The 22,999-nt window shown below is 51.0% G+C and overlaps 1 pseudogene; it reads right to left on the reverse strand.

Annotated features, from left to right (window-relative positions):
- The window catches only part of LOC102393352, a 59,748-nt pseudogene extending 37,172 nt beyond the window's left edge, over positions 1-22,576 (reverse strand).
- Positions 22,577-22,999: the final 423 nt, after the last annotated feature.

Genomic DNA, 22,999 nt, shown 5'->3' on the forward strand with positions numbered 1-22,999 from the left:
GTCACAGTCTCCTGTTTAGAGGAAGATGAAGCCCAACACCCAGCCCCAGCCTAGCAGGAGACCCAAGGGACCCCAGGCCCGGGGAGGGGTAATCAAACCTGTGAGCTGGAGGATCTGGTCATCGACGTGGGTCACAGCCTCATCGTGCATGACCTGGCCTCCGAGGACAAACTCCAGGCGTCCTTGGTCCACAAGCTGGTGGACCTTGGCATTGTGGGCAGAGAGAAAAAGGCAGGTTACAGCCCCCGAGCTGTGCCTGGTTGTGTTTGTTGGGGACATGCCTGTAGCATCTCGTGGTCCTTCCTTCAAACTCCTCACCTTCATTTATTCTGCAAAAGCAGGACCCTGTCGGTCCTGGTCAGCACTGTGTCCAGTACCTAGACCAGCATCTGGCCCGTGGTTGCTGCTTCATCAAATGTATATATATAAGCACATGTGTTTAATATTTTGCTTTCGAAATCATGTCAGCCTCTGGAAACTTTGGCTTCCCAGGTGGTGCAGTGGTAAAAGAATCCCCCTGCCAATGCAGGAGACTCAAGAGATGCAGGTGTGATCCCTGGGTTGGGAAGACCCCCTGGAGAAGGGAATGGTAACCCACTCCAGTATTCTTGCCTGGAGAATTCCATGGACAGAGGAACCTGGCAGGCTACAGTCCATAGGGTTGCAAAGAGTTGGACTTGACTGAGTGACTAACACTTTCACTTTTCATATAATTATCCATATCAGGAAATATACCATTAATAATCCTGCTATCAAATTCATAGACTTTACTCAAATTTTGCCATTTGTTCCATTGATGTCCTTTCTTAGGTGTAAGAGTCAATCTAGGATCATGAATTGCTTTTAATGTCATTTCTCTTTATTATCCTTCAATTCACAACACTTCCTGAACCTTGCTTTTTCTTTCATGGGATTAATAATTTTGAAGATTATCAGCTAGCTATTTTGTATGTGTGTGTGTGTGTATGTGGTCAGTCATATCCTCTTCTTTGTGATCCCAAGGTCTGTAGCTAGCCAGGCTCCTCTTTCCATGGAATTTTCCAGGCAAGAATATTGGAGTGCATTGCCATTTCCAATCCAGGGGATCTTCCTGACCCAAGGATCGAACCCATGGATCTTGCATCTCCTGCATTGGCAAGTGGATTCTTTACCACTGTACCACCTGGGATATTTTGTATAATGTCCTTCAAATTGCATTTGTCACGATTGGAGGACAAATGTTTTAAAATACCTAAATTAAGGGAGGAATGGAAATATAAATAAGGCCAAAGACTGTGGCAGTGAGGCCACCGCGCTGTTTATAGGCTGTACTTTGATTGCTGAAGGTGCAGTATTAGTAGTTCATTCGCTTGAGAAATTTTGAATAACACCTGCTGTTACTGTTTTAAATGAGCACTGTGAAATGCAAATGTCTCCTTCCACATTAATCAATAAGAAATGCCACAGCCATCAGCGATTTCTGGCCTTCAAATATGAATGAGAGCTCCCCAAACTGCGATCCAGAGCTGCTGTCCCCCCTCCACGGTGACTGCTGAGGAGCTGGGGGAGTGCAAGAAGCAAGGTGAGCAGGGAAACTGGCTTGGCCCCAGATAGCTGAGGAGCATGTGAAAGGAATGAATTCAGTGACCCAGAGGCTTCCATCATCTCATACTGCTGCTGCTAAGTCGCTTTAGTCATGTCCGACTCTGTGCAACCCCATAGACGGCAGCCCACCAGGCTCCCCTGTCCCTGGGATTCTCCAGGCAAGAACACTGGAGTGGGTTGCCATTTCCTTCTCCAGTGCATGAAAGTGAAAGGTGAAAGTGAAGTCGCTCAGTCGTGTCCGACTCTTAGCGACCCCATGGACTGCAGCCTACCAGGCGCCTCCATCCATGGGATTTTCCAGGCAAGAGTACTAGAGTGGGGTGCCATTGCCTTCTCCCATACAAAGAACGCTAAATTCCTTGATACCTGACCTTTGATGTTCAGACTGCCTGCTTTCTTTGTTGTAAAGTTGTATATAACCTGACTTCTCCCCTTCCACCTTGAAGCAGTTTTCTCAGAGCTACTGAGATGCTGTCTCCTGGGCTCAGAGTCCTAAACATTCCCACTAAATAAAGTAACTGTCTACTTTCAGGTCGTGACTGTCTTTTTTAGTCGACAGCACCTATTGCCCACCAGTCACTGCCCACCCGGTGAGGATTCAGCCAAAACAAAGCAGGGAAAAACACTGGCTTCCAGGGCTACACCGTGGAGCTGCCTGCCCAGGTCATAGCCAGACCACGTGTTTAACTGGGGGTAAGAGACAGACAATTGATTTGGGGGTATCCATGAAAAGGAGCGAGGACTGCCCACTGGAGACCCTGAAGAGTTATGCTTTGAGTCAGGATACCTGACCCAGAATCCCACCTGGCTGGTATAAGCTGTGTGACCATGAGCCCATTGCCTGCCTTCTCTGAACCTGGACCAGCTCTGTACAGCATGGTTAGTATTCCAACCATACTGGCTGTTGGAAGGAGTCAATGCCATAATGTGTACAAAATCCTGGCAAGCACCGGGCACATGGGAGAGCCCGTGTAATGGGCTCTCAGCTCACAAGCTGCAGGTTCCCATCCCCTCTCAGGGTGGCAGGGCAAACTGGTGGACACCCTCTTTCACCATCTGCGCTTTGCTACCTTGAGCAAGACTCTGGGCCTCTGGGTCTCACCATCAGTGACTGTTCTGGAGAAAGGTGAAGCCTGGGGGCACCAAGCAAGCACCAAAAAGGCATCCCAGGTGCTTCCATCATGCAGGAACTCTGAGTACAGCCTCTCTGAGGAGGGAGGTCACTCCCACTGTAGATGTGGCTGACAGAGGCCACCGGCCATCTGTGACCACCCAGGGAGGTGGGGGAGCAGGACCTGGTCCCAGGCTGCCCTCCATGGAGCGGGGCTTCTTACTCCCCGTGATGAGTGAAGCCAATCTGCCTCCAGCTTTGAAACCACAGGGACTGTGGCACCCCCTGGCTGGGTCACCAGCTCCCGTCCCCACGGGGGCCACACAGATGTGTAAATGAAGGAAGAGAGTGTGGACACAGGCCCCCTGGAGTGCCCAGTGCCAGAGGTGACCCCGTTCACGCCAGCTGAGTGCCAGCGGGGTTGCCACAGCTGCAACGAGCAGCCAGAAAGGCGGGATTAAACACGAACCTGTCTCCTGGGCATGCGGCTGACCACAACTCTCATCTAAACTCTGAGAGCAGCCCCAGAGAGTTCAGGGCCTCCTGGTTTACCCAGCACAGCCCCGGCCACAGAGAGCACTGCCCCAGGAGCTTCCTGCAGGGTCATCACTGGGACCCCCAGGCCACTCCTCTCTCAGCTCCCTGGCGAGGACCACCCTGGAGGGCAGCGTTACCTGGACTTTCTGCTTGGCTGACGCGACGCCATCCCACCACAGCCGGAAGAACTCCTGGTCCACGATGATGAACCTGTGCTGCTTGTTACGGGTCAGGTCCTCCAGCACCGAGGTGTAGACTGTGGTGACAGAAGCCTGCATGCTCTCCTAGACGGGGGAGGGGAAGGGGGACACCATCACACCAGCTCCATCCGGGGTCCCGGAGGCCAGGGAGTAAAATCCAGGGACCCGCAGTGTCGGGGGCCCTGGCACTCACACCATCTGCCCAGGGCCCTGCCCTCTGCTCTCACTGCTGTTCCAGCAAGGGAGCCTCTGTGCCCACTCTGTGCCAGATGCACGATAAACAGTGCACGGGGGGAAGGACATGGGCAGACCCCCTTTGATGGGAATACGCCCCCCTGAGGAGACATGAGGAGACAGACTGTGACACCCCATAAGACAGAGGGACGTGCCGGCCAGGCCCAGGGCCGGGGACAGCCTCCCAGAAGGACATGCTGGGTGGCCCCGGGGCTGCCATGGGGGGACAGACCAGTCAAACCCAGGGGCCCCAGGGGAGAGGTCCAGGGACTCAGAAGGGCTTCCTTGGGCTGAAATGATGGGGGTGTGGGTGCTGAGAGATGGAGCTGAGAGGAGCTGACCCCCCGAGTTGTCCCTGTGGATCTACCTGCCTCCCTCCAGGCAGGGAGCCCCCAGGATGGAGCCGTGCCTGCTTCCCATCTAGGTCAGCCTGGCTCACCGTGGAGCCCGGAGATGCTGGTAAAGGAATGCAGAGAGCACCGGGCAGGAAGTCAGCAGGCATGCGGCTATTTCTGGTGACTTTGAGCAGCCCCAATCCTCCCTGGGCCTCAGTTTCCCCTTCTGTAAACTGGGGGTGACAATCATGCTTCCCCGCAAGTCAGCACTCCACACACCTATGGGTGCCCCCCAACAGAGGCTGCCCAGTGGGCTCAGGACCAGATTCAACACAGCCTCAAGGCTCTTGCTGCCCCTCTCTCTTTAAAATGAGCTACTGTCTTATATCCACTGTCACAGAGCGATTTTGTTCATTTATTCATGTATTTACTTTCTCCTTCCAAAAAACAGCTCTAGGAGGTTGGTGTATGCATGCATGGGAAGTCACTCCAGTCGTGTCTGACTCTTTGTGACTCCATGGACTGTAGCCCACCAGGCTCCTCTGTGCATGGGATTCTCCAGGCAAGAATACTGGAGTGGGTTGCCAGGCCCTCCTCCAGGGGATCTTCCCGACCCAGGGATGGAACCTACGTCTCTTATGCCTCCTGACTTGGCAGGCTGGTTCTTTACCACTAGCACCACCTGGAAAGCCCAAGGAGGTAGGTAATAATATCCAACCACTTGCCCCAGAAACCTAAAGAAATCAGAGCCTTTTTATCTTTTTTTTCTGCCCTTGTTCATTCATTCCTTCAACAAATTTTCATGGAGTGTCTACCCCATCCATGAGGCCGCTTGAGGATACGTCCATAGCCATATTCAATGGATGAAGCCTCTTCCCCACGGAACTGAGCCTCTTGTGGGAAAAACAGACATTCAACAAGCCAGTAAGTAAAATGTACTAAAGGGAAGTGTTTAAAAACTGATTAATGGAGACAATACAGGTGAAACACACCTACTTTATTTAATACTTCCCTAAGCAGTCTCCTTGAGCAGAATTCAGAATGGAGTGTGTGGCAGAAAGGTTTTAAAAGATAAAGAATATTCTCTAAGGGAAAGGAAGGAAAAGGAAGAGGAAAGCTGAAAAACCTAGCTGGGGCCACATACTCCGTCTTGTTGGACAAAACATACAGGGGAATAAGATTCACACTTGAGATTAACTTGGCCACTGGGATTTCGCTGCTTCACAGACTTTCTGGAACATTTATAGGGACAAGAAAGTTACCCAAGATTTGGTTTACTGATGTGACCTCCCAGGCAAGAGAGTGCCTATATATTGGGCCTAGAAAATGCTGTCAATGTTCTCAATGGAAGGACTGGGGAAATGGAATAGGGGAATAGATAGGGATGTCAGGAAGACCTCACCAAGAAAGTACTTTTAAGGAACAACCAGGAGGAAGAGAGAGACTGGGTCTTGCAGGCCTCTGGGAGGAAAGCCTTTGGGGCAGAGGGAACAGCCAGTGTGAAGACCCCTACCTCCCATCAGAAGTGGACATCAGGGCACAGAAAGGATCCCCTGGATGAGGAACGTGACCGTGGCCTGACACATGGCTGTGTACACTCCATCTAACCTTTGCAATCCCCGCTTCGGCACTCTTGCCTGGAAAACCCCATGGATGGAGGAGCCTGGTAGGCTGCAGTCCATGAGGTCGCTAAGAGTCGGACACGACTGAGCGACTTCACTTTCACTTTTCACCTTCATGCATTGGAGAAGGAAATGACAACCCACTCCAGTGTTCTTGCCTGGAGGATCCCAGGGACGGGGGAGCCTGGTGGGCTGCTGTCTATGGGGTTGCACAGAGTTGGACACGACTGAAGCGACTTAGCAGCAGCAGCAGCAGCAGCAGCACACATGGGGAAAGTGAGGTTCAGAGACAGGAAGTGACCAGCGCAAAGTCTGCTACTCAGCCAGTCTGTAGCAGGTCAGGACTTGAATCCAGGCTGACTCCAGATACTCTAGGTCAACCCCAGGCTGCAAACCCAGCACAGGATCTGGAATGGAGAAGGAAGCTACAGCTTCAGGGATGGCAAGGGGAGTGGCATCAGGTACCTACCTGGATGGTATGCAGCCAGCCCACATCCAGGTGACTGTGGGGTACCACGAAGACCCTGATCGTGGCCTCAGGCTGAGTTCCCAGAAGCCACAGAAACATCAGCTGAGTGAGCACTGACCCCATCCTAGAGGCCTGCGGACTGGGGCTGGGTCTGGCAGTTTCAAAGACCTCCGGTTTAGCAATGGGGCACACTGGGCAGCCTCAGCTCTCTGCCCCTCGGGGGAGAGATGGGGGAGGAGTGGGAGGCAGGGGCCCAGGTGATGCGGCTGGCACTGGCTGACTGCCTTTCAACACTCCACCCCACCTCCAGTTTCCTGTCCCTCCCTTTCCAACTTTAAGCCAGATTCCAGATGCCACCTCCCTTTCAGATTTCCTCTTTCTGGCCATAGTTCCCCTCACTCCAATGTGTAAGCCTCTTCCTTGGACCTTTGGCAGCCTTTCCCACGAGGCATCCCAGCCCCTCCCTACCCCAAGCCCTCTTAATTCAGACTCTGTCCTGCAAAACTCAACACTCAGTAAGGGTCACCACCAGAATCCTGCCCTGATAGTCATTCCCATTGGGGGCCTTGCAAAAGGGATTGTTACCTCCATTTTAAGGAGGAAGGCTGGGTTTCCCAAATTGTATCTGATTTACCTAAGAGAGTAGAAATAGAGGAACAAGACTGCTTAAAACTTTCAGAATTAGATCTGGATCACCAATAGTGCCCTTGGCAAGATGCCTAATCTCTCAGGGTCACAGCATCCCATCTATAAAATGGGATGGCCATAGAGGAGCCAGGGGTTAGTGACAGAATACACAGGAGGTGACAACCTCAGGGACTCCTTCCTGGAGGATGGCTGATCACAAAGGTGCAAACTGGAGGGGCCAGAGTGTTGCTTAGAACTGTCTCTGTACCCCCTGACCTGGGGGCCAGGGATCCATGGAGTGGGCTCTTCTGCCTGAGATCCAAATGTCTTATTGGCATTTTCTATCATGACCAGAGCTGAGACTCATTCTCCCTTCTGGCCGCCTTGTCCACCCATTCACCAAATACAATTGGAGAATATGGTCTCCAAGCAAGTCTTCATCCTCTCTGTCCCATCCCCCTTCCTTGGCCCACATCTGACATGATTTGACCTTGACTTTCCTCCTGTTGAGAACAGGGTCTAGTTTCTTCTCCCTTTGTAGATGGTGGGCGTGTGACTCACTAGTAACCAACAGAATGTGGATAAGATGCCCTGTGTGATTTGGAGGCTGTCAGAAGTGGCAAGGCAGATGTTGCCTTGGTCCCTGGGGCACTCACGTGTGGAGGCAGGGCCACCATGCTGTGAGGAAGCCCAAACCAGGCCACGAGGGAAGCAGACATGGAGAAGCCCTAAGAGCCCTTCGAGAGGGAGAGGCAGGCCAGCCCCGCTGCTCCAGCCCCACATGGCTGCACCCACATGGAGACCTCACACCGTGTCACACACGTGTCCGTTCTTGTCCTTTCCTCCAAGCCTGTGCATTAGCTGTTCTTGTTGCAGCTCGCTCAGGGTTGTATCTGATACTCATACCCCCACCTACCCATCTACCACCCATCCATGCCTCTCACCTCCAGCGAGCACCTGGGCTGAAAATGATGGCTGACCTGGTGGGGGATACCCAGAGCCTCGTTCCCGAGGGGCCTGACCCTTGGTCAGCCTGCCTTCCTGAGTCACAGCACTCACCTGTCCGTTCACCTTCCCCATCAGGAAAAGAAGGCCAGAGACGCGCACATCTGTTACTATCTGAGCCTTCCCTGCCTCCCTGTGTTCAGCCCGCCTGAACTACCTCCTCCTGTGGTCTCCATCAGTGATCCCCGCTAGACTGCTGGCCCTTCCCCTCGTCTGCTGGTCTCTTGGCACAAGCAGTGCAAAGGGACCAGGGCCACCAGTAGGTTGTCACCTGGTGGATACATCCCTCCTTTGGATGCCAAACCTCTGAACCTGCAGAGTCCAGAGTCGTGCATGTGAGAGTCCAATTCCCAAGTAGGTCGCTGGGAGTGATGATACATGAAGCCCTCCTGTTTCCATCTCACATATTCTACCCACTGGGGACCCTGTGCACTGGCCACGGGTTTGGGGTGTACATGCCTCCTAGAAGTTGGCGCCCCAGGGTCACAGGTGTTGGCTCCAGGCTCCGGCTCGCCAGAACCTTCACCTGGTCACTCCATTCCTCACTCAGGCCTGCAGCTTCTGGAAACTGGGCTCACAGTGGGAGCAGAGACCCCATGATCATGTGTCCCCCGTCACATCTCCTCACTAAAATGCACGCCTTGCCTCGTGTCACTATGTCCTCTCTTTGAGACTCACTCTGGACAAATCCAGCAGTGAAGTCACAGCACATTCAAGCAGCCTGTAGAGGGGCCACGTAGGGATCCGCTGAGGCGTCCTGCCCACAGGCAGAACTATGTCCCCAGCCAGGAGGGTCAGCTGCTGATCCTCCAGGACAGCTCCAGCTCCAAGACTCCCAACCAACGTCTTGATCTCAACCACATGAAAGACCAGGAGCCAGAAATTCCCAGCTAAGCTGCTCGTGAATTCTTCACCACAGAGACTCGCATGATGATAGTGCTTTACTGTAGTTAAGCCACAATCCTCTAAATATAAATCAGTATTGCCCTCTCTCAGGTGTCCAGTCCTGTGTCTGAATAAGCACCTAGGGAAAAGCTGGGAAGTCATCACCATATGCCCTTCTCGGGGTCTTACAGAGTCCTTTCTCCCAGGGACACACACGGTCTCTCCTCCAGTCAATGGATTTCGGATTTGAAAACTGGCTTTGGTCTGGTGGGCTTCCCTGGTGGCTCAGACCACAGACAGGTAAAGAATCCGCCTGCAATGCAGGAGACCCAGGTTCAATCCCTGGGTCAGGAAGATACCCTGGAGAAGGGAATGGCAACCCACTCCAGTATTCTTGCCTGGAGACTCCCAAGGACAGAGGAGCCTTGTGCACTACAGCCTATGGGGTCACAGAGTTGGACATGACTAAATGACCAAGCACGCACATACGTCTGCTCTGGAACCTAGAAAGGGGTTGGGACTTTCAGTAGGAGTCTGCCTTTGGCCTTCTAAACCATTGATCCTCAATTGCTTCTCAGAGGACATGCTGACGTCACCCATGTCATCTGTCCATCTATTTTGCCCTTAGGTATCCCGTTTCCTTGTAACCATCCCCATGGTCAGAAATGGGTCTTGCTGCCATTTTGACCTTGAAGTTGGTCACAATAATTGCACTGACCTTGCTTCTGACAGCTACATGCAGGCACCTGGCCTCTCCTTTCCACATCATGTTACTGGCAGTGCCACCAGGAAGACCATTCTGCAGAGGCTTGTCTCCCATTAGCCCCAGCCTACAGGGGCAGCCCCCACTCTGAGCTTGGTGATGATGTCAGTGCCTGGTAAACCGAGGGTCCCCGGGGCCTCCTGGGAACACTGAGCTCACCCACCACCTTCACTGCAGCCCCTTCCTACATCTCTGCATCTTTAACCCCTTCCGCCTCCGTCCGCCATGTAGAGCTGGCATCTCTTCACGCACGTGGACCAACACTGACCAGCTTCAGAGCATCTTTGCAGCCTATCAGTCTGCCTCCTGCTGTTAAGTCCTTTCTGGCTGGCATTTATTCTACTTTGGCTGTCATAACAGGTAAGACGGAGGGGGCTTAAACAGCAGACATGTATTTTCTCACAGCTCTGGAGGCTGCAAGATCCTTGGGGAGGGTTGGGGTAGGGGAAGCTTTTACAATGGCCTCAGAGGAGCCTCTGAAGTACAGTGAGCCTCTTTGGGAAATATCCCCTTTGGGGACAGACTATGGCATAGGAGTAGGTCTTTCTAGAACAGGCTCTGCCATGCCCAGCCCAGAAGAGACTACCTGAGGTTGCACATTCTTTTTTTTTTTTTTTTTTTTGAGTTTTTAAAAAATTTATTTATTTTTTAATTGAAGGATAATTGCTTTACAGAATTTTATTGTTTTCTGTCAAACCTCAACATTAATCAACCATAAGTATACATATACCCCTCACCTCCCTCCCATCTGTTTGCAGGTAGCGAACTGTTGTCAAGCAAGAGTTGATGTCACATGTTTTGGTGAATCCAATGAAATGCACCACAAAATCCACATTGAACCCAAGGACCATGAGAAAAACACAGGGTGCTAGCACCCTCCCCACAGCAAGGCCAGCTTGTTCCCAGCGTTACACGTGGGTGCTGGCCTGTGACCCAGTCTTGCCCTGGGCCATAGCTGCACATGAGCGTGTGAAGCATGACTTGCTCTGGATGATCTAGAGAAAGAACAGCCCGACTCTTCTTTGTGCCGCGTGGGAGTTTGTGAGATGAACACACTGGCACCATTTCCATTTCATCCTTGAGACATCAGTGTTCTCTGTTCTCTAGGGCGAGTGACCAGCCTGGGGACTCACAGTTCCCTTGATGGGCAGACTCCCCCTGGTTGCCCGTAGTGCCAAGAATGTCCCCACAGCAGGGTGGACTCAGCATCCTCTTGCTTCCAACCCTCCATCACTCCCAGCGTCTGCCCTCCAGGTGGCTGGCCCTGAGCGTGCATTTCAGACCCTCCAGGAATTGTCCTACCTGCCTTTTGGGTCTCATTTCCCACACCCTCTTCTGCTCCATTTCAACCAGAAGCTGCTGGAAGCACTGCCCACCATCATGACGAACCTTTCCCGCTGTTTTCTCTCTGCTGTGCCTACTCCACCTGGAAGGTGACTTCTACCCGACAGTGCGGTTGCATGGCCACATCCTCTTTACAAGGTCAAGCCCTTTGCAGCCTCAGGCCCTTTGCATGCACTGTTCTCTATACTGGGAAGCATCTTTCTCCACTTTCTGTTGGGCAGGTTGCTATTCTTTCCTTCTCCCCACTCTGAGACACCTTCCATGGACCTTCCACCGCCTCCTCTGTAGCATTTACTGATGAGCACAATTGTGTATTAATTTTTTATTTAGTTAACACTCTCCTCACCCACTAGACTACAGGCTTCAACAGGCTCCATTCTGTTCTCTTCTGTATCAGCCCCTGGGACAAAGCAGGAGCCCTTTATCTTTCGTGTGGAAAGAACACATGAATGTCACGGTCATGGACATGGCTGACCCCTTCTCCCCTGGATGACATGTGTGATACTCACGGTGCAGTGCATAAAGCTCAGCTCAGCTCAGCAGCTCACCCCAACTCCACTTCTCCCTGCTCTGTGAACAGGACACTGAACTCTGGAGCAGGGTGGCACACAGCTCCTGGCAGTCTGACTCAGAGCCCTGGGCTTCTGGTCTGTACAATGGGGATACGTAGGTCTGCCCATAGGGTGGTTTAGATATTAAGCTGTTGGGGCTATACAGTGGCTGCCCAATGCCTGACCACAGAGAGCACTCTGCTCACACATCGCAGATCCCTCCCTCCACCCTGGGCTGCAAGGCTGCCCTGGGTCATCTTCTCAACTTTTCATTAGTAAACAACTGCTGAACCCTGACTCTGTGCTGGAGGTGAGAGAACAGATGTGTTGGTTCCAGGACGTCCTTGCTAGGGAGTGAGGCCTTGGCCCTGATGGACTCTGCCCAGAGGAGAAGCTGCTCTGATGATCTGGGGGCTCCTGGAGAATCCTGGAAGCCTTCCTGGAAGAGGGGACAGAGTGCTGAGGAGTTGGCTGTCAGTCACTAGACCCGGGCCATGTTGTGGATGGAGAGTCATGGGGAGGTTGGGAGCTTGTAGGCTCTTTCTGTCTCTGTGCTCCTTCTTCTCCTTTCAAAGCTCAAGCTGGCCCCTCTCCCTGACCCTCTCGCCTCCCTCCTTTGCTGGGGCTGGGGGTGGTTCAGGGAAGGCACAGTATTCAAGTCCATCGACCCTTGCACCTTGGGAACATTAGCACCCCGAGAGGTATTTTTTGGCCCGTGTTGGGCGAGGTAGCTGGGACCAGCTCACCACCAGTCCTTCAGCATCTGGTCTGGGGCACCTCTGTTCTCCTCCTTGGAACTGGCTTCAGAGGCCCCCCCACCCTATAAGGCATTCTTGGGGAGCAGGAGATAGCAGTCCTCTCCGCTCCCAGCAGAGTGGGGGTTGGAGAATGGGGAGACAGAAAAGGGTCTCGGGACACAGTGGAAGAGTCCAGAGTTTGAGATCCCTGTCCCCCCAGCCTCAGTTTCTCCTCTGTAAGATGGGCTTCACAGAACAGACGAGGCTGCTGCCCAGGGTTCACACCCTGCATCCTGAGAGTATAGTCCCCACTCTGAACCTGCACGCCTCACCCAAACCTGGGAGACATAGGCTGGGAGAGAGAGGGGAGGAGGAGAGAGGGGAGGATGGAGAAGCAGGAGGGAGGAGCTGGTGCCGGGCCTGACCTCCCCCCAGCCTCCGGGAACACCAGAAAGGGTCACAGCCTCCAGGAGCCGCATGTCCAGCACCTGCTTAGACTTCATCCTGGCCAAGGGCCCTACCTTTAGGGCTGGATCCTTGAAGTTTTTCCCAGCTCCTGGGTCCCAGCCATGCCTGCCCCCTGTTGTCCAGGAGGCAAGGAAGCCTCTTGAAACCTACGTGCGCTCCATCAGGACCTTTGACCTCAGTTTCCCAAAATCATCTTGATTCCAGGGTATGCAGAGTCTGCTGCTCCTGGCAGCCCCCTGGTGGCTCCCCACTGTCCCCAGGCCCTGAACCCATCCAGACTCCCTGGTTGTCTGGTCCACTCCTCTATCAGAGGCCGTGTGGAGCCCAGCACTGGATCAGGTGTGGATAAAAGGGAGTTCAGTTCAGTTCAGTTGCTTAGTAGTGTTTCACTCTTTGCAACCCCATGGACTGCATCACTCCAGGCTTCCCTGTTCATCACCAACTCCCGGAGCTTGCTCAAACTCATGTCCATCGAGTCAATGTTGCCATCCAACCATCTCATCCTCTGTTGTCCACTTCTCCTTCTGTCTTCAGTCTTTCTCAGCATCAGGGTCTTTTCTAACGAATCAGTTCTTTGCATCAGGTAGCCAAAGTATTGGAGCTTCAGCATCAGTCCTTCCAATGAATTTTCAGGACTGATTTCCTTTAGGATTGACTAGTTGGATCTCCTTGCAGTCCAAGGGTCTCTTAAGAGTCTTCTTCAACACCACAGTTCAAAAGCATCAATTCTTTGGCATTCAGCTTTCTTTAAGGTCCAACTCTCACATCTATACACGACTACTGGAAAACCATAGCTTTGACTAGACAGACCTTTGTTAGCAAAGTAATGTCTCTGCTTTTTAATATGCTGTCTAGGTTGGTCATAGCTTTTCTTCCAAGGAGCAAGCGTCTTTTAATTTCATGGCTACAGTCATCATCTGCAGGGATTTTGGAGCCCAAGAAAATAAAATCTCTCACTGCTTCCATTGTTTACTCATCTATTTGCCATGAAATGATGGGACCAGATGCCATGATCTTCATTTTCTAAATGTTGAGTTTTAAGCCAACTTTTTCATTCTCCTCTTTCACTTTCATCAAGAGGCTCTGTAGTTCCTCTTCGTTTTCTGCCATAAGGGTGGTGTCATCTGCATATCTGAGGTTATTGATATAAAGGATAAAGGGCATCCAGTCCCATTACTTCATGGCAAATAGATGGGGAAACAGTGGAAACAGTGTCTGACTTTATTTTTCTGGGCTCCAAAATCACTGCAGATGGTGACTGCAGCCAGGAAATTAAAAGATGCTTATTCCTTGGAAGCAAAGTTATGACCAACCTAGACAGCATATTAAAAAGCAGAGACATTACTTTGCCAACAAAGGTCCGTCTAGTCAAGGCTATGGTTTTTCCAGTGGTCATGTATGGATGTGAGAGTTGGACTATAAAGAAAGCTGAGTGGAGAAGAATTGATGCTTTTGAACTGTGGTGTTGGAGAAGACTCTTGAGAGTCCCTTGGACTGCAAGGAGATCCAACCAGTCCATCCTAAAGGACATCAGTCCTAGGTGTTCATTGGTAGGACTGATGTTGAAGCTGAAACTCCAGTACTTTGGCCACCTGATGCGAAGAGCTGACTCATTTGAAAAGACCCTGATGCTGGGGAAGACTGAGGGCAGGAGGAGAAGGGGACGACAGAGGATGAGATGGTTGAATGGCATCACTGACTCAATGGTTTGGGTAGACTCTGGGAGTTGGAGATGGACAGGGAGGCCTAGCATGCTGCAGTCCACGGGGTCGCAAAGAGTTGGACACGACTGAGCGACTGAGCTGAACTGAACCTCAACTCAGTTTAGAAATACTTCCAGGCTACTTCAGAGCCCCTGTCCTCCAGATCAGGATGGGACCCCGCCAGCTGTGGAACCTGAGCACACCCTCCACCTCTCTGAGCCCCAGTGTCACTTCCTGAGAGCAGGCAGGGGAGCCCAGTTCTCAGAATGACCTCACATGCTGCCTAATGAGCTTAGTGAACACAGGTGGGGTCCCCATCCAGCTTGTCTCCGGGGCTCACACAGAAGCCAGCACCGTAGGGGCAGAGTCCACCCCACTGCTGATCCTGGTTGGGGAAGATTTCACTGGCAATGAGAGCCTCTTGGCAATGCCAGGGCCAGAGGGGCCTGAGTGCGTATCCAAGGGATGTGCCCTCAGAGGCCAACAGGGCCATAATCATAGATGCTGGCCTTTCTACTAAGGATCCCCAGAGCCACAGGCCTCTGTGCGGCTGGAGCCACTGATGGATGTCTTTCCAGCTAGCATAAGAGCAACAAGTGGCCAGACCTGGCCCCTGCCCAGAGTCCTGGCTTCACTCTGACTGGCCCCTTGGCCATATGCAAGTCACTGGTAGATTTTCTCTGTGCAATGATGTGATGTTACCTGGCTGGCAGGTGGGGCAGAGACAGATGGAGGTGCCTGCCAGGCTCATGTTAGATACCCAGGCCTTTGTTTTTCCTCCCTTTCCTTCCTGTCTTCCAGCAGTCTAGTGAGGTGAGTGACCCAAAGTACAGGGGCCACTTGGACACAGCCCAGCCGGGTGGGGGTGGCCTCTGTCACTGTAACAAACTCACCTGGCCCTGTGGGTTCCCTTTCCTTGAGTCTTCACCACTGCCGGCCAGTAAACACCAGCACTTCCCTACGTGCACAGAAGGAAACTGAGGCTCAGAGAAGCTCAGTAATGGTCTGAGGCCACACAGCTGTCAGCGGCAGAGCCCTAGAGGTCTGCGTCCTTCTCAGACAGCCTCCAGTTCCCCTGGGTTTGCTCCGTCCAGGCAGACGGTTCTGCAGAGGCAGAGGTGGTCAGGGGACGGGCCCCCTGGTGGCTTCAGGTGGATTCTCAGAGCCCTGATCGGCCCGGCTGCCTCTGTCTCCCCGTGGCTCCCTCCAGCCTCACGGCCCCTGCAGGTTCCTGCCCTGTCCTCTCTCCTGCTCACACTGTGCTCCCTCCTGGTCCCTGGATGCATCTGTCTGCATCTCATCTCCCTGCCCTGGCCTCAGGGTTTGCTCCCACCTGGAATCCCTTCCTTTGCTTCTCCATCCCAGGAGTCCCCCTCACCCCTAGAAACCCTCCTGACCCTCCCCTCCAGGGGCAGAACTGTGCCCATCATATCTGCAGGACCAGGACAATGCTTCCAGGAGTGAACGTGCCTTCTCAGTACAGAATTGCTGACTGAATATTGACGAGTGGGTGCGGAGTGAGCTAATCAATGAACAACATGTCATCTTTCTCTGCTTTCCATAAAAGGGGTGGGCAGGCTAGCTGCCCAACTTGCCCCATCACTCTCTGAAGCCCCTTCAGAGTCTCTGTGGGCAGGCAGGAGGTCGTGGAAGGTCCTCAGCCTGGGAGTCGGATACAGGATCTGAACCCCAGAGTGTGGGTGTGAGTATGAGTGTGAATCCAATGCGGACATATTGGAAAAACACTAAACCCCAGGATGGCAATAGTTCTAGTGCATGTACAAGTGTAGGACAGGGACGTGTCCTCTCCTAATTTCGTCCAGCCCAGCTCCAGCAACTATTTGGAGGTGCACTCGGTACTCAGGTTTGGGGGTGACCCAGGACAGGGGTTTTCTCCTTTTCAGGGACGTTCTCCCACGTGGAGTCTAAGTCAGCAGGTGAGACCTCAGAGTCTTGAATTCTTTGGGAGAGAAAAGGACTCCTTTCAAATCATGGGAAAGGACTCTGCTTGGCTGAGCTAGGGCCATCTTCCCACTGGTGGTCATTTCTGTCCCCATGGACAGACTCACTGATGGGCCAGCATGTGAGGGTCAGTGATTCTTCCCCAGCCTCTGGGGGTTGCTGGCAAACTTTTTCCTTCTATAGCTGGTAGATACATCTTCCCAGCTTTGCCCTTCATCTTCACATAGCTTTCTACCTAGGTCTGTGCATCCAAAAAGTATTTGTCACTCAGTCATGTCTGACTCTTTGCAACCCTATGGACAGTAGCCTGCCAGGCTCCTCTGTTCATGGAATTCTCCAGGAGTGGGTTGCCATTCCCTTCTCCAAATTACCTGTCTTACAGGGACACGATTCTTATAAGAGCAGGGTCCACCTGAATAATCTCATTCAGACTTCATTATCTTTCTAAGGACCCTCTTTCCAAACAAGGTTACATTCTGAGGATGAGGAGTTGTCACGTCAACTTAGGGAATCGGGGGAACATAGTTCAACCCATAATGCTCACCCTCATAATTACTCCCAGAAGGCTTTTGCTTCCCATCTTCTGAGCGCAGTGCACCTGCCTGATTTGATACCAGAACTCTGGGTTGGAATCTGAAGAAGTTGGAGAGCTGGTGATGTAACTCAGTCCAAGACCAAAGGTCTAGGAATTGGTGGGTGATGGTGTAAGTTCTTATCTGAGTCCAAAAGCCCAAAAAGCGGGAACAGGGGTGTCTGAAGGCAGGAGAGTTTGGAGAGCTCCAGAGGACAGAGACTTCACCCTCCCCCACATTTGTTCTGAGCTTTCCTGATAGCTCAGTTGGTAAAGAATCCACCTGCAATGCAGAAGACCTCAGTTTGATTCCTGGGTCGGGAAGATCTACTGGAGAAGTGATAGCCTACCCACTACAGTATTCTTGGGCTTTCCTTGTGGCTCAGCTGGTAAAGAATCTGCCAGCAGTGTGGGAGACCTGGGTTCGATCTCTGGATTGGGAAGATTCCCTGGAGAAGGGAAAGGCTACCCACTCCAGTATTCTGGCCTGGAGAATTCCATGGACTGTATAGTCCATGGGGTTGCAAAGAGTTGGACACGACTGAATGACTTTGACTTCATTTCATTTCATACTTGTTCTATTAGGCCCTCAAGAGATTGCATGAAGCCCACCCATACTGGCAGGGCATCTACTGCACTGATGTCTCTGACTCAGATGATAATCTCATCAGAAACTCCAACCAGGAATGGGTGGATACACGTAAATGTACAGGATCCCAGCAGAGGAAATTAGACCTCGAATTCTACAGCTGATTCCAAGGAATTGTTGCTTTGTCAGGTGTGATAATGGAATTGTGTGTGTAAGAAACACACATGATGTAGTGAAGGGGTGATTCCACTGAGAACCCTCCAGGCAAGGAATATGAGCAATAGAAAGAAGGGAGAGATGAAACCAGTGAAGCAAAATCTTGATAATTCTTAAATGTGAGTGATGCCGTGGTTGAGTATGAGCCAGTGTTTTCAATAATGCAAGTTCTGGGTCCCCCGTCCAGATTCTCAGATGGAGTGAGTCCTCGGGAACATTTGGAGTGACCGCTTTCCTATGATGGTGGCCATTGTCATTCCCTCCTGCTATCTCTTCGTTTCCCCCTTCCTATGCCAACCCACTCTTTTCTAGGAGGGGCTGACCAACCTGAGAGCCCGTCTCATGGCCTGCTGGTTTTCATAATGGCCACCAGAGGGCGCAGTGGCCTAAGGCAGCTGCTGGAGTTGGCCTGAAATTTATAACAGGTGGAACTGCTTAAGTGTCCATGAGTCTTGGGGGCAGAAGCCATGTCAGCTGTTCCTTTGAAAGACATGTATTTAGGTCCAGTCAACATAGCAGTTTGAGCTTCCCTGGTGGCTCAGTAGTTAAGAATATGCCTGCAATGCAAGAGATGTGGGTTGAATCCTTGGGTCTGGAAGATCCCTGGGAGAACGAAATGGCAACCCACTCCAGTATTCTTGCCTGGGAAATCTCATAGACAGAGGAGCCTGGTGGTCTACAGTCGGTGGGGTTGCAAAGAGTCAGACATGACTTAGTGGCTGAATGACATTTAAAAAAAAAAAAAACTTAAACATAGGAATTTAGCTTCCTATGCTTTGGTCTTTGACCTTTGCATCTTTGAGGCTGGAAAAGGAAGGACAGTGTAAATCCACAGTGATTACCATGGCTGCCTCCACAGCTGGTCACCTACTGTGACCCCCACCTCCCACCCCGCCATCCCTGGTCCCTTACCTCGCTGGATTCTGAGTCCGTGTCTGAGGCAGGCACACGGGAGAGGCAGAGCCTAGGTCCTGTGCCTGCACCATCGCAGCACTGGGAAAAAGGATGTCCAGCATCCTTCTGCTTCACTAGTATGGCGGTAAGACAGCTTGGCTACATAAGGTGGAGGATTTCCCAAAGAAAGACAGTTAACTTATAGGAGGCAGAGGAGAATAGATAACTCGAAGAGTCAGAGATAGTGCCCTGGGGTGGGAGGCAAAAGGAACTTTCTCAATCGCTGACTCTGGATGGTGCTGGTCATTCCCTGGCTCCATGGAATCCTTGCAGCAATCCAGGCAGCAATGCAGGCAGGCGGGAATTATCTTCATTTCACAGATCAGGAAACTGAGGCGATGCATCTGCATAGTCTGAGCTGCAGGCTGGGGCACAGGCCAGGATGCACAGCAGATATTTTCTCACTAGCCTCAGAGTCAATCACAGTTCTCGCCAGGTAACGTCAAAAGTCTTGCAGTGCTTGTCTTTAAAGCTCCTGACTCTCTCTTTCCGGGACACTCTTTGGGGGTTACCTGTATCTGCGTCTCCTGAATTGCTTTCTAAAGACCAAAAACAAATGCTTTTCTTATTTGCAACCACCTGCATTAACTTTTTTAGTTGATATTAGAAGGGGAGAGGAAGGAGTAAAAGGAAGATGGAGATAGCAGGAGAGGGGAGAGAGGCAGGAAGGACCTCAATTTTTAGGCCCAGAACTAGCTGTTGAGTAGTGTGAGACCCACTCCGGGACTGATGCTGTCAGACTGAAGTGGTCCTGCTATGTCTGGACATGGAGACCACCAGCCTGATCCCTGAGAATGGTGGGGCTGGGTGTTGAAAGAGTACAGAGCTTCTGTTTGAAAGTGAAAATCCCTCAAGTCATGTCTCACTCTTTGCAACCCCATGAACTATACAGTCCATGGAATTCTCCAGGCCAGTTCTGGAATGGGTTGCCATGCCCTCCTCAGGGGATCTTCCCAACCCAGGGATCAAAACCAGATCTTCTGCATTGGAGGCATATTCTTTACCAACTGAGCCACCAGGGAAGCCCAAGAATCCTGGAGTAGGTAGCCTATTCCTTCTCCAGTGGATCTTCTTGACCCAGGAATTGAACTGGGGTCTCTTGAATTGCAGGTGGATTCTTTACCATCTGAGCTACCAGGGAACTTCTCTTTGGGAAGATAAAATTTCCAGAAATGGGTACAGGGGATGGTTATACAACATTTTGAACACACTAAATTCCACTGAACTGTTCACTTAAAAAGGTTAAAATGATGTTTCATGTCATATATATTTTACCCCAGTTGAAAAAAGACATCTCCACATGCGTTATTCAGTTGAATCCTTCCAGGAGCCCAGGGAGTGGGCAGCCATGACCACACTATACACAGACACAGGTGAATCGGGTTGTCCTGAGTTCCATGACAGGGACATCAAATTTAGGGATCCATCCCGGATATTCCTGTTACCGAAAGGAGGGTGACCATCAGTCAGAGGCATACACCAGTCACCTACCCTGATTGTCTGGAGAAGGCAATGGCACCCCACTCCAGTACTCTTGCCTGGAAAATCCCATGGACAGAGGAGCCTGGTGGGCTGCAGTCCATGGGGTCGCTGAGAGTCAGACATGACTGGGTGACTTCACTTTCCCTTCTCACTTTCATGCATTGGAGAAGGAAATGGCAACCCACTCCAGTGTTCTTGCCTGGAGAATCCCAGGGACGGGGGAGCCTTGTGGGCTGCCGTCTATGGGGTCGCATAGAGTCGGACACGACTGAAGTGACTTAGCAGCAGCAGCAACCCTGATTGTCAAACTTGCTTTAATTGTTGCCTGAAAAGACTTGCACATCCTCCAAGTGTTTCTTAGACTAAACAGTAAGATGCTTGCCCAAGCTGCTTTTCAGAAACTCAGAGTCCGTTGTGTCTAACGCATACTCCAGCCAATTAAGACTTGTTAGGACCATCAACCCCCTACCTGTGCTTGTCAAAGTGCCCGTTCAGTGATATTTTGACAACAGAAGGTCTCAAACTGTACCTTCAGAGTTTTCCAACCTTGCCAGTTTCTGAACATGAAGAACTTGTAACCTAGCTGCACCTGTGTAGAATGGTGATTCCCCTCATTTTCTTTTTCTTTTTGTGGGGGGCCATCTTAGCTCCCCAACCAGGGACTGAACCTACTCCCTCTGCAGTTAAAACACAGAGTCCTAACCACTGGACCACCAAGGAACTCCTACCATCATTTCTTATTTCTGATCACCATTCTCTGTGCTCCTCACTCATCAGACCAGACAGCACCAGATAAATAAATGAGATTTATTTATCTCATAAACACCTTGAGCCCCTGACTTCAGGAAGGTGGATTAGAGATGGACTTTCTATCTCTTTTCTCAGCTTCCTCATGAATACACCCTCTCTCTGCTCCAAACTTCAATGTCTCAAAATTGGCTTCTCTCTGTTGGGCAAACTAACCTATTTCTGTAACGCTCCCAATCCTCTCCCCTCATCCTGGCCCTCCAGGGGCAGTGATATCAGCACTGAGCAGTCCTGTTACCGCTCTGAAGCAGAGAGAAGCCAATCAACTGACAGCAGGTAGGAAAAATAGTGCTTAGTGCAGGATGCCAGGCAAGGAAAAGAGGCAATGCATGCCCAGAAGATCCTCAGCCCCCGATGGCTTTCAGGGAAGAGATTCTAAGGTAACATTCGGGGGAGGATTGAAGGCTGCATGATCAGCTTATATATAATCCCCTGATTCGGCTGATGTTATTGGAATCTCAATCATCAGCCTTCTGGGGTCTACAGGCTAGAGGTCAGCAGTTTTCACCCAGTGGAGGGTGTCTAGTTTCCGTATAAACCACTCAAAGTACAAATCAAGTAATTACCTCCAGCCCTTGAGGGGGAACTAAAGGTCTGACATTGTTCTATGGCTAAACTGTTATTATTTCCTCTTCCTTTACTGCTTCTCCTTGTTTCTGCATTTTGCCACTTCTCTGATTAAATTTATCCTTCGGAACTCAGAGAAGGCCTAGGAGGCTAACACTCTTCAAGAGGCAGGAGTCCGGGGACTCGGGGGGTGGGGTGTTAGCCCACAGGAAGACTCGGTAGTCCCACGCTCACTTTCAAGCCCCCTATTTCTTGGACACACCTTAGTCCTGAGAGGAACAGGAGTGACGGCCCCTCTGAATATGCCCTGCAGAAGGCGGGTGAAGTCAACTGTTCAAGATTAAAAGTGAGAAAGCCATTGACTATCACATTAAAGAATTCTGGAGCCCCAGTGTGAATAGTCTGTGTTATGAAAACTTTATCTCACTTAGATAGCCTTTCCCGGGGCCTGGAAAAGCATTTGAAAATTAGTAGACATATTATAAGAAGGATACTGATAAAATGCACCCCTGTAGTCCTCCTTAAAAGAGTCCTTTTATACCAGATGTAGTCAGAAGAGTAAGTTTTTGAATGGGTCCTCTTTAGGTACATTCTTTAACCAAGCAGCCTTTTTAAATTACACTATTTACTTCAATTTCAACTTCTGTATTGATCCATTAGGATCAGCTCCGGTTTATATAACTGGAGCTCTGGGCTTCCCGGTTGGTTCAGTGGTAAAGAATCTGCCGGCCAACGCAGGAAACCCAAGAGATGCTGGTTCGATCCCTGGGTTGGGAAGATCCCCTGGACCATGAGACCCTTCAGCTGAGTCTGAGATGAGCTATTCCAGTGGAAACAATAGGAAACCTTGTGACTGAAGGCACGGGAGGCCCTATGGTGAGAACAGGTCAAGGACAGCAGGAAGTAGAAGAGGATGAGGCCAGGAGGTGAGGCCTGTGGCTGCATTAAGCAGACTCAGAAGTTTGTATGAAGGTAACTACAAGATGGCCACCACATTCCCACTTTCTTCCTATGGCTTCATACTGAAAGGCCTCGCTCAAATTTTAACAGGAGAAATGAAAAATTTTCAGATTTTTGGAGTCAGGGAACCAGGTTCAATAATGGTGCTGCAGACCTGCCTGGTGGGAGAGGCTCACTCTCTCAGCCTCAGCACCTTCACGGGCACAGGGGGTGACAGCCCTCCTCCTAGGCGTGAGCATGCACGAGGGCACAGGAGCAGGTCCTGGCACGCAGGAGGACTCTGTGGCAGGCATCGTGATCAAATATAAAGAGAATAGCACGCAAATATACACTATCGTATGTAAAATAGATAGCTAGTGGGAATTTTCTATAAGAAAAGGAGGCTCAAGAGGGAGGGGATGTATGTATGCCTATGGCTGATTCATGTTGATGTATGGCAGAAACCAACACAATATTGCAAAGCAATTATCCTTCAATTAGATATAAATAATTTTTTTAAAAAAGAAAGAGATGTGAGGGTCTAATAAAAAAGGGTTCTGTCAGCAGCACCACCTTCTGAATGGAAGTGGTCAGAACTGAATCAGGTCTAGGAATCAGGACAGTAGTAACAGGAAATTAAATCAGGATAGTAGAAACTCAGATGAGGCAGGAATGCCAGATTAATAAGACCTAATTAATCGCAAAAACTTTTGCCCGACAAAATAAACCATAAGCAA

Source organism: Bubalus bubalis, chromosome 7, assembly GCF_019923935.1.
Source record: "Bubalus bubalis isolate 160015118507 breed Murrah chromosome 7, NDDB_SH_1, whole genome shotgun sequence".
Classification (NCBI taxonomy): domain Eukaryota; kingdom Metazoa; phylum Chordata; class Mammalia; order Artiodactyla; family Bovidae; genus Bubalus; species Bubalus bubalis.